This window comes from Pan troglodytes, chromosome 6, assembly GCF_028858775.2.
Source record: "Pan troglodytes isolate AG18354 chromosome 6, NHGRI_mPanTro3-v2.0_pri, whole genome shotgun sequence".
NCBI lineage: Eukaryota > Metazoa > Chordata > Mammalia > Primates > Hominidae > Pan > Pan troglodytes.
The window spans coordinates 58662660-58674527 of NC_072404.2; the positions used below are offsets into that span (position 1 = coordinate 58662660).

Consider the following 11868-nt stretch of genomic DNA (forward strand, 5'->3'; position numbering starts at 1 on the left):
ACTGCCCACTGGTCCCATACCAGAATAAGACAACAACTCATGATGTAGCTACTGGGATTGTGACAAATGTCTTAGAAGATCCAAGTTTTAATTAACACAATTATAAGTTGATGATTTCAGGTATTTATGATTTTTTCATTCATATTAATTTTTAAGTTCTTATTTCATTTTTTCCCTATCAGCGCTTATGGAAAACCAACATCCAATCTCTCTGTCTGCCCCTCAGGACTGGAATCTGGTGAGGAGGAGTGAAGACACAGAGAGTCCAGCCTGAAGACATGAAGCAGAGGCGTCACCAAGGCACCCTGTTCCTCCAGTTGATAGAAAACACATTCTGTGTTTCTTTTCTCTGCTTTTTCCTGCCCACATCCTCACATACTAACTGGTTTGAATGCAAGGGGAAAGAGAGAAAATTACATCTGAGGTGTATTTTAGTCCATGCTGGGGCAAGGCAGGGATGCAGAAGTGTATTTCTCTACTTCATCCTTCATCCAGCAGAGTTGGACAAGGATTCTTCTGGAGTTTAAGGCAAGAATCCTCACTGAGATGTTTTTAATTGTAACCTTTCCTGCACTTGCCCTAAGATCATATATTTCCCCTAGATAATGGGTATAAAGGATGGGTGGGCTAGGGCTGGACTTTGGCTTCTGATAATTTGTGTTCTCTTCAATTTCTGTAATCTTTATTTCCTGGCCTTTCCCAGCATTCTTCTTAAGTACTGATTTGATATTACCCTTATTATTCACTTTTTCCATTTGAATGCTTTTATTTCTTCTGACAATTTTTTATTTTATACCAAATGTAAAAGATGTAATAAATTTAAGAGATCTCCAAATACAAATGAAATCAATTCCTTTCCAAGAGCATTATCGGGTTATGGGTTTACATGCATTTTACAAAGTGTTTGGCCAAGTTCATTACATTTTCTTGCATAAAATGGGAATCAGTGGGGTAGAAGGCAGTGCGTCTGGAAGAGCCCAGCAAGGCTCTCCCCTTTGCTCTTTTGAATTGGGCACCTTCATTAAGTTCCAGGGACATACTGATTAGATTAGAGGCCATCATTAGAGTTTTAGATTGCAATGCATGAAACAAATTATGTTGGCATACAGTTACAATAAGGCAGGTTTAACAAGATGAACATTAAGTCTTATAAACTATCTTAAAGGTTAGGTGGTAGCCACATCCACAATTCTATCTCAGTGTTTAAAACAAATTCCACCAGCCGGGCACGGTGGCTCATGCCTGTAATCCCAGCACTTTGTGAGGCCAAGGTGAGCGGATCACTAGGTCAGGAGATTGAGACCACCCTGGCTAACGAGGTGAAATCCCATCTCTACTAAAAAAATAGAAAAATTAGCCAGGCATGGTGGTGGGCGCCTGTAGTCCCAGCTACTCAGGAGGCTGAGGCAGGAGAATGGTGTGAACCCGGGAGGCGGGAGGCGGAGTTTGCGGTGAGCCGAGATTGCACCACGGCACTCCAGCCTGGGCAACAGAACGAGACTCCGTATCAAAAAAAAAAAAAAATACACCAGTTATTATTTATAAATTTTTTTTTTTTTTTTTTTTTTGAGACTGGAGTCTTGCACTGTTACCCAAGCTGGAGTGCAGTGGCGTGATCTCAGCTCACTGCAAGCTCTGCCTCCTGGGTATTTACACAGATTTAAGAGGAAGTGTGAAGAATTATTAACCCATTATATTGTCTCAAAATACTGGGTTAAGACCCTCACACAAAATTATGGGAATGAAATCTGTACTCCCATCGACTAATGTAATCAGAAAGTGCTATTCAAAACATGGAAATGGATTATCACCCTCTACTCTGCCTCAGTCATACCGTTCCTATGGCATGCCTATGTTTTCTAGTCAAAGGCCACCAGGAACACACTTGAAGGTGAATAACTTGAGTTTGTTATTTGTTACAGCAAAGGAAAACACACACCCATGGGAGACGTAGGGAATTTCTGTAGGAGGATGATAGCAAGAACTTATTAACTGTAGTCACCATGCTGTCCAATATATTACTGAAACTTACACCTGTCTATATGAAAGTCTGTACCCTTTGACTAACATCTCCCTTTCCCAACCCAGGCCCTCCCAGCCTCTGGCAACAACTATTCTACTCTCTACTTCTATGATTTCAACTCTTTTAGATTCCACATGTAAATGACATCATGCAGTATTTGTATTTCTGTGCCTGTATTATTCCTCTTAGCATAATGTCCTCCAGGTTCACCCATGTTGTCAAAAATGATGGTACTTCCTTCTCTTTTAAGGCTGAATAGTATTCCATTTAGTATGTATACCACATTTTTATCCATTTATTTGTTGATGGACCCTCAGTTTGCTTCTATATCTTGACTGCTGTGAATAATGCTGCAATAAACATGAGAAAGCAGGTATCTCTTTTACTGTATCATAAAGATCAGGGCAGGTAGGAAAGTTAGACACCACTTAGTCAATAAAACTATGCCCCAAATTAATGCCTTCCTCAGATTACCCTCTCCCTCACAGTTAATTCCTCCATTCTCTTCCTTTCTGATGCATCTTGAAGAAATACCCAGTATTACATATTCCCCTGTGTCATCTTAAATTCTGTATCAATCCATCTCTCAAGCTAATTGCAACACCCCTCAGGGCATGTGAACAAGGGGTGTCATCCCAGCACCTAGTGCAGTGTCTGACACATGGACGAACATGTCTCCTCTTTCTAAATTAAATGTTTTCTTCATTTATTGGTTTTTCTTCCTGAAGCCAAATGTATGGATTTATGTTTATCATTGTTAACTATTATTCAGATATTGCCCTTTACAACAAAGTGTTTATGTATTTTTAAATCCCACCCTATCTAACATACCAGGGTCATGATCAAATTATCAACTCCAATTGCTTTTTGCAATTTTTCGCTTATACAAGTGGAAATAAATACATCTTCATAGTATAAATCAAAGACAACCTTAAAGCAAACTTCTTAATTTTTTCTTGCTAGTTGCTATTAATCATATCATCAGAAATTTTTTTAAATTATTTTTCAGCTCACCTATTTTTAAGTGGGTTATTAGTCTCTTAAAATAAACTGAAAGTCTATTTTACCAAAAATCAAAATAACCTATTTATCTGGCAGTAACCTTACATTCTGTTAATACTACTCTGGGTTTTTTAAAATGAGATTTTCCTTGTACAATTTGCTAAGCAGTACTGGCTCCTGGAATAAACTGCTATCATTTCTGTGTATCTCAAAGCCTCATTTCATAGTTCATTCTAGTGAGCATGAGAATTTGAGCCAAGGCCTTTGGCCGTTCTTTCCCCTCCAACTCCAAACCCAGATACAATTATAATCTCCAAAACTAGGAAACAGGAATACTCATGGGCAAGAAATAGAAAAGATTTCTCATAAAGGCATCTGGACCAAGCTGATAAAGTAAAAATAATAAAAAGGGCTAAGCTAAGAATTATTGCTCACTTATGTGTGATGAGTAATGTATTTGGAATTTTAAAAAGATTACTGAGCTCTTACTTGTAGTTTCTCCTTGTCCAATGGCTGAGAATACACTGTTTAGTGGCATCTAGACAAGACCCTGATATTGGAGGGGCTGAGGAACTATGTAAGATACTGAGAGAAAAAGAAAGTAAATTCTTCCAGCTGTTGGAATCTCCTGCAATCGGGAGTAGTGGCTTGGGGAAGTTGCTGGTGATACTCAGAAAACCACGAAGACACCACAGCCCAGCTGTGGTAGTCTCTTCCTTGATGGAAAAGCCTTTTTCTTATTATATGCAGCAGTATGTCAATGGAGACGAGACACAGCCTTACTAGACTCTTCTCTTGGATGCTGAGCAAAGCAAACGCTGAATGAAACAAAAGGTATACAAAACAAAAGCAGTAACCTCTAGGGTGGCTGTTTCATCCACAGACAACCTCACTGACATGAAGCTAGACTGCTGGCACTACCCATGTCTCTTTCTTCCCTCCACGTTGCCTGGATGAGGAGTGGGGTATGTAAAACTTTAGCAACCAGCTTTCAAGTGAGTGAAGACCAACAGCAATGGGTAAGTTAGTGAAAAATCTGCAAGGAAAAATCTGCTCAACCTGTTCATGGGAAATAACCCCTTGTGAGTCAAAGATGTGAACACAGAAATGAATAGGGAAATAAACAAATTCAATATGGAGTTATGGAAAGATTTTGCATCATAAAAGGGGAAACGCTTAAAATATAATGTATTAAACTGAAGCAAGGTGTTGCTAACATTTGCATTATTAAACCTTAATAAAATTGCAGGAAACACACATAATCAATCAACATCTCCACAAGTCCTCCAACCTGTTGAGTAACTCCCTGTATGATACCATAAGAGCCTGAGCTCTTTCTCACCTCTTCATAGCCCCGGGAATTTGAGGGGCAAATAAATTTCTCTTGTAATTTGCATAGACGTTTACATAACTTCTGTGACACTGTAAACACACTAGAATTTAATACTTATAAATGACCTCTAACATTCTAAGATATGCAAACAAAATTCAAAATTTGGGCCAACAGAGGTTGTTTAAGTTGAATGTTGTCTTTCTGTTGTTATTTATTTATTTTACTACAAGATTGACTCTAGAGATGCTCTTAATTCCAATATTAATGATTAATAATAAATTTGCATTTTTAACTTTAAGATTTCAACGTGTATTACACATAAACACATATACACATGCATATACATGTGCGCACACACACACAAACACACGGTACTCCTAGAGGGTTCATATATCAAAAAATACAAAATCAAAAAATCGAAAAGAAACACAAAACTAAAATATAGACCTAGGTGACAGAAAACAAGACTGAATTTCTCTACAAAAGACAGACCCATAAAACTAATTTTAAAAAGACAGGTGTATGCTGGTTGTAAAAGCCATATGTAAAATAAATGAGCAAGGATAATGTAAAAAGGTAAGGCATGATAAATCAGGGAAATGCAAGAGAAATGGGAAAGTGGGGGAAAATGGAAAAAAGATTAATATTATAGTTAAACCCAAACAAAAAGCAACATAAAGAAAAACTAGAGCGTATTTAGATAGCTAAAACTTACATTAGACACTGATAATATAAGTGCCATAGGTCTTTATGCTACATAAAAAGCATCTGCATTAATATTTTATAACCAAACCTCTGTAAGATCATCAAAAATGGCTGTTCAGCTTTTGGTTTCGTGCAGAAAATGCATTGATAGCACAGGTGGGTTGTGGCCTACTGCCAGCAGGCAGACCCCCTCTGCTGTAGCTGGCAGGACATAGGCACTTCTCTACCCCACTTTGCCAGGGGACCTGGGGTTGTAGGAGGGCCTGTTGCTGTCGATCTGGCATACTGTCCGTTTCACTTAATTTTTTCTGTTCTCCCCATGATAATGTCAGCTCCATGATGATAAGATTATTTTTGTCTGTTTTCTGGCAAAGTAAAGAATGGGCCATGATTATTTACTGAGAATGAAAAAAAGTGTGTGTTTCTCCACAATTCTCTTCTCTGGTCTGCCCATCGGACACCATCCACATCAGACTAATCCCATCTACCTTCTGGCACTTGAAGATAGTGAGCACATACACGAAAAAGCTCTCCCACCCTCCTTTCATTCAAAATAAATACTCTGCTTGTTTATTTTAATAGACTTTATTTTAAAGGTCAGCTTTAGGTTCACAGCAAAACTGAGTGGAAGGTACACAGAGTGCCTATGCATCTCCTGCCCCACATACGGGTAGAATCACCTGTTATCAATACCACTTTGGTTTCTTCATCATTTGGCATGGATTTGATTTCTGTCCACAGAATATTCTCTATCTTCTTGTTGTGCTTCAGTCAGCATTGACTCAAATCTGATAACAAAACACAGTAGAGACACTGGGAAATGCATGCAACAAATGCTTAGGTGTATGGAATATAAGCTTGATTCATGCACATTTTATTTGGCAAAGCATTTAATGCTTTTTTAAAAACTATTCAAGATCATCAAGTTTAAAAGGGACCGATGTAGATTATGAGCTGATCTTTATTTTTTCTAGCATAATGCCGTCTCCTGAAAGCTGTAAGGGTCCTCATCTCTAATTTTAGGCCCATTCGTGCTCTAATTTTCGTGATTTGTAAAACAAAGATTGTATCCTCCTTCCTCTTAGCTTTTAATATTTCAGCTAGAAAATAACATGGCTCTTATTGTACACATGTGTCTACCATCACATAACTAGTATCTGCCTGATCTTCATATAAAATAGTAAACTATCACTTCAGTTCCTCTCCTGCATGAGCTTTTCCATTCCATGGAGCCTGAGAGTCCTCCTGTCCCTGATTGGCTTCACTTGCCGGATGCAAGTCAAGAGACCCTTATAGCAAGTGGATTTTTTTACTTTAAAAATATATGAGCACAGAATTTAGCCAAATAGAGGAAAGAGACAGATCAACCGTCTCAACTTGCAGAGGATGCAAAATGAACATTCACCACACTGATCTCTTATTGCCTCTTTCAGGAATTTTATTTGTTGGTAGCCTAAGGCAATACACTTGCTGCTGTTTTTATTACTTACTTCAATCAACAACCTGTTTCACTGCACATTATGTAGATCTCAAATTGCACCCCAGATAAGGAACCATGAATGTAACCAGCCCCGTATGCAGCCTCCGCCTCCGGGCAGACCTGTTTTGAGGATGCCTCGAATGAGGTAGTGCAGGCCCTCAGGAATTGCTTGTGTTCTCAAGGTTTTCTTGGGAAGTTTCACATTTTTATATCAGCTTACAGAGTTTTTTTGGAAGCACTGGGAACAGTTAGACACAGTGCTGAGCTGAGCATGTTAACCCCCTCACTTTTAGAAATAAATAAGCTTAACACTCAGGGAGGTCTTTGTGCAATGTTCTACATGTCTGCATCACATGTTGCCTGTTATTGCCAGACCTGACAGGTGGGTCACAGGGCTGCTTCCCATCAATTTATACAAGGTTTAAAGGGATTTTTACATAATGCCAACACATGTAGTTTTTACTGGATCAAACCCTGATGATTACATTTGCAATTTAATTAAGGCGGGCTTATTTTTAGAGTTTGCTTTGAAAGACTGGTAGGAAGAGAGGTATGTTATTTCCTCTTACCACACAGGAAAAAGCAACAAATCAAAGTCATTAAGAGAAGGACAGATAGGTAAATGATTCTAGAATTAAATATAGCATTGAGTTTCACTTATATTTTCATTGTTTGGGGAAGGACAACACAGCCTTTTTACCCTTCCTTTGCTCCCTCTCATGAATAAGTTAGGTTTTGATGGACAATAGAAAACTGGGGAGAGAGGCTGAACAGGACACTGGATAGGACAGCAGGCTAAGCTGTGCTTCTTTCTGAAAAAAATTTTCCTCTCCCCTTTAAGAAGCCTGGCCCTACTGTCCACTGTGACTAAGTGAAATCTCCTTCTTAAGGAGAAGTATTTACATTCAAATGACTTTTTAAAAATTATAACCACTACTCTCTATAAAATACAAGCCTTTGTCTTTTTACAAAGGCTATTTAACAAATCAGAGAAAAGATTTGGACAGAGATATTTTCTGGCAGTCTTGAAATTAAAGCAATTAGGCAGCGGCCTGTTCTTCTGATTAATGGTGGACATGACTATTTGGGCTGGCCTAAGAGAAAACCAATTAAATGTCCAGTAAAGGTGATAATGAAATCGTTTTTCTGGATTCCTTTTACAGGCTCTGCAGTAGAGATTCATCCTCCATTTTGACTGCACACAGTATCTTTTGAAAACCACTCCTGTATTTTCAGTTTCCTCACATTATGAGCACACCTCCTCTCTGAGAAAAACCAGGAACTACATTTTCAGATGCTTCTCATCTTGGATGCCTGACGGTGAGCTGGGCTGGCCACTCAGATACAAATCACTGTGAGATTTCAGTTCAAAGTAGAAGGCCATGAAGAAGAAGGCATATCAGGCAATTGATCACTTCTATCACAGGGGGCAGAGGGACTTCCCTCTCTCAGGGCAAAGGTTGGGGAGTTTCTGGCAGTAGAAACAGCTGCTTAGCAGAGCTGGTGTGTACCCTGTTCTGTGCCCAGCAGTGGCTGCAGTGATGTGTCCATGTGGGCAGAGCCCTCAGAGCACCACTGCTCCACGAGGACACAGATGCAGAAGTTGAAAGGAAAGCTGAGAAATCTTTAGATTTAGAGTAATTTAGCATCGTCACACCATCCTACGACATGACTACTTGAACAGGACACCAACTGGCATTTTATCAGACTCACAGGGTGAGCTTCACGTGGTGAGAGGTGTAAACGAGACATGTTCTATATGGGCTGCATATGTGGGTTCTATGTGGGCAGGACCATGTTCAATGTGGGCTGCATTTTCAGATAAACTATAATGAAGAAATGTATAACCATCCCAGAAAATGGGTCTTTAATGAAAGATAGATGTTTGGAAAAGAATTGTTTCTACAGAGTGTTGTAATATGTTCTATACTTTACCTACAATTACCTGAATTAGGTGATGATATTGATAGTGTACAACTGAAAAAGGTTATTGCTAGGATACCTAATAAAATTTGATTAAATTTTTAAAACATTTTCATCAAAATTGATTAAATTTTTAAAACCTTTTCATCAAAAAATGGACTTGAAATCAATTTCTTCCATTGGAAAATATTTTAAAGACAACTATAACTTTACAGATTAAATTGAAATTGGCTACTGATGAAGGACTAAAGCTCAATTTTGAAACTACAGCATTGTCTCAGTGGTGACCAACTTAATAAATGAATATTTTGTGTTTGCCAAAATTACTCTAAAATGTCTTTCTTTATTCTAATTTACCTCTGTGAGATACTTTTTTCTCTAGTATGATTTTCATTAAAACAGAATACAGAAACCGTTTATATATAAATTATTCCTCAAGAGGAAGATTGTCATCAACCAACCTAAAGTAATTCATTTAACTAGCAAGAAGCAAGATTATTCATTACATTAAAAACTTAAATATTGATATACATGATGTTCATTCCAGATGTGAGTGCAGGTGTTTAATATGATGATTGCTAGTTCCTTCAAAACTTTTTGTTTAATTATGATTGTGGAAAAACAAAAAGTTACAAGTAGAGTAATGATTCTCTAAATTAATCACTGATATGCACAATAGCAGTGAAGATATACGTTTTGAAATTTTTTCTGTGTGACTGCATTATATTTATTCTGATTATATTTATTGAAATGCAATATGTCTGTTGGATCTAATAATAAAAGCTTTGAAATGATATGTTTATGCTTTTCTTATTTTGTTTTCTACAAAGTATTTTTATTGTATTTTATAAAAGTATGGGTTCATTACTGATATATATGTATGCAGATACATATTTACATACATATATAATTTTTTGGAAACATATCTGTATATATGTCACCACAGAAATATTGAGAAGCCCTGTTCTAGAGCCCTCCAAGAACATAAATCACATATGCTTCCTGGCTGGATGGCCCCACTCCTGATCCTATGACCTTCTCGGACATCTATAGGTTGCCCCATCATAGCATTAAATACATTGTCTTTCTGCTCAAAGTGGCTAGAGGGGGCTCTGTGTTTTGTAGCCAAGGCCTCCTAATGGTCGCTCCTCATTCACTCCTCATTCTTTCTTGCCCCTTTCTTAACCTTTCTACACACTGTGGCCTCAGTAATTATTCCCGTTCAAGTTTGATCTTGTCTTCTGTTGGAACGTCTTTCAATAACTTCCCATTGCTGATAAAAAAAAAAAACTTCAATATATGACTTACAAGACAGGAATGGTGACTTTCCTTCCTTCTTTGTCAGTTTCCAACTTCTTCTCTTTTTCTTTTCTTTTTTTTTTTTTTTTTTGAGACGGAGTCTCGCTCTGTCACCCAGGCTGGAGTGCAGTGGCGGATCTCGGCTCACTGCAAGCTCCACCTCCTGGGTTCACACCATCCTCCTGCCTCAGCCTCCTGAGTGGCTGGGACTACAGGCACCCGCCAACATGCCTGGCTAATTTTGTTTTTGTATTTTTAGTAGAGACGGGGTTTCACCGTGTTAGCCAGGATGGTCTCAATCTCTTGACCTCGTGATCCACCCTCCTCAGCCTCCCAAAGTGCTGGGATTACAGGCGTGAGCCACCGCATCTGTGCAACTTCTTTTCTATGTTGCACCTACATTCGCCTTTTTTTGTTTTCAGTTTGTCCAACAGTCCATACTGCTTTCCACCACAGGGCTGCATTTCCTCAACTGACAGTGAGCTTCCTTTTATTCAGTATTTAAATCCCATTGTTCCTTGAGAGCTCTGTCAAATCCCTTTCTTTAAGGAGGCACTCTAAACAGCTGAGTCTGGTTCACAACTTGTTTCGAGTTTGTGTAGTATCGCACATGTCCATTTCATATTATTTGAGGAAAGTAGTTTGTGAAAACACTTGCATCCTCTAGGACAGCGGTCTCAAAACTTTTTGGCACCGGAAACCAGTTTCATGGAAGACAATTATTCCATGGACAGGGGGTCGAGGTTGGTTTTGGGAAGAAACTGTTCCACCTCAGATCATCAGGCATTAATTAGATTCTCATAATGAGCATGCAACCTAGATCCCTTGCATGTGCAATTCACAATAGGTTTCATGCTCCTATGAGAATCTCATGCTGCCGCTGATCTGACAGGAGGTGGACCTCAGGTGGTAATACTTACTTGCTCACCAGTCACCTCCTGCTGTGTGGCGTGGTTCCTAACAGGCCACAGACCAGTACTGGTCCACAGCCCAGGGGTGGGAGACCCTTGCTCTAGAGCAAAATAACTTACATAATTGATGCACTGTATTATCCATTGTGTCCTTAGTGCCAAATCCAATGCAAATCACAAAAAAGAGCACTCGAAAGTCTCAGCTGAATTCCCAACCACACACATGTACTACTGACATAACAGATTGTCAGCCTCTTTGAATGTCAAAGAATATATGTTGGAAAAATCATTTTTGAAGTTTACAAAGTATTTAATTATATGGATATACTGAGTTAGGAGACTAGCAAGACTTGTGTTCTGGCCAGAATTCTGCCGACCCAAATAGGGTCTGTTCCCAACAGGACGAAGTGAAGATATTAGCAGGAACCAGAAGATGCACATGAAGGCTGCCCTCATTACTCATTGGTATAAGGCACTCCCACCAGTGCCATGACAATTTACAAATGCCATGGCAATGACTGGGAAGTTACCACCCCTTCCCTACAAAATTCTAAGTAACCTGCTCTTCAGTTTGCATTGACTTGCACCTTAATTTGAATATAATTGAAAGTTGGTTAATGTGAGTATAAATACAGTTTCCAAGAGCCCATAGGCTGATGACTCTGGGCACACTGCCTATGAGTTTGTCCTGCTCCTCCATGCCCTTGAATTCCTTCCTAGGGGAAGCCAAGAACCTTCCCAAGCTAAGCCCCATTTTGGGGCTTGCCTGTCCTGCTATAATGTTATAAGTTGGCAAATTTTTAATATAGTTAGTTATTTTTAATAATATAGTCACCCCTAGAACCATTACCTATAACAAAAGCTATGGAGCATATTGTCCCATCCCTCTGACACATCCATCAGAGGAGATGATCATCTTAAATTCCAAGTTAATCCTCTTCTTCATTTCCATAATTTGATACATTTTCACCCTTTTTTTGCTGACCTTGATATTGTTAAGGATTACTGGTGAGCTGTGTTGTAGAATGTTCCTAGACTTGGGTTTATCTCATCTTCTGTTGAAACGTCTTTCGATATCTTCCCATTGCTAATAAAAAAAGAGAAAAACTTCAATATATGACTTACAAGACAGGAATGGTGACTTTCCTTCCTTCTTTGTCACTTTCCAACTTCTTTTCTTTTTCTTTCTTTC

General features: G+C 38.7%; 1 long non-coding RNA gene across 1 annotated transcript; it reads left to right on the forward strand.

The window, feature by feature from the left end:
* The first annotated feature begins 420 nt into the window (after positions 1-420).
* Positions 421-9177, forward strand: LOC134810488 (uncharacterized). Its single transcript, XR_010158733.1, has 3 exons — positions 421-528; positions 3909-4044; positions 7707-9177. It is a non-coding gene; the product is annotated as an uncharacterized LOC134810488 (long non-coding RNA).
* Positions 9178-11868: the final 2691 nt, after the last annotated feature.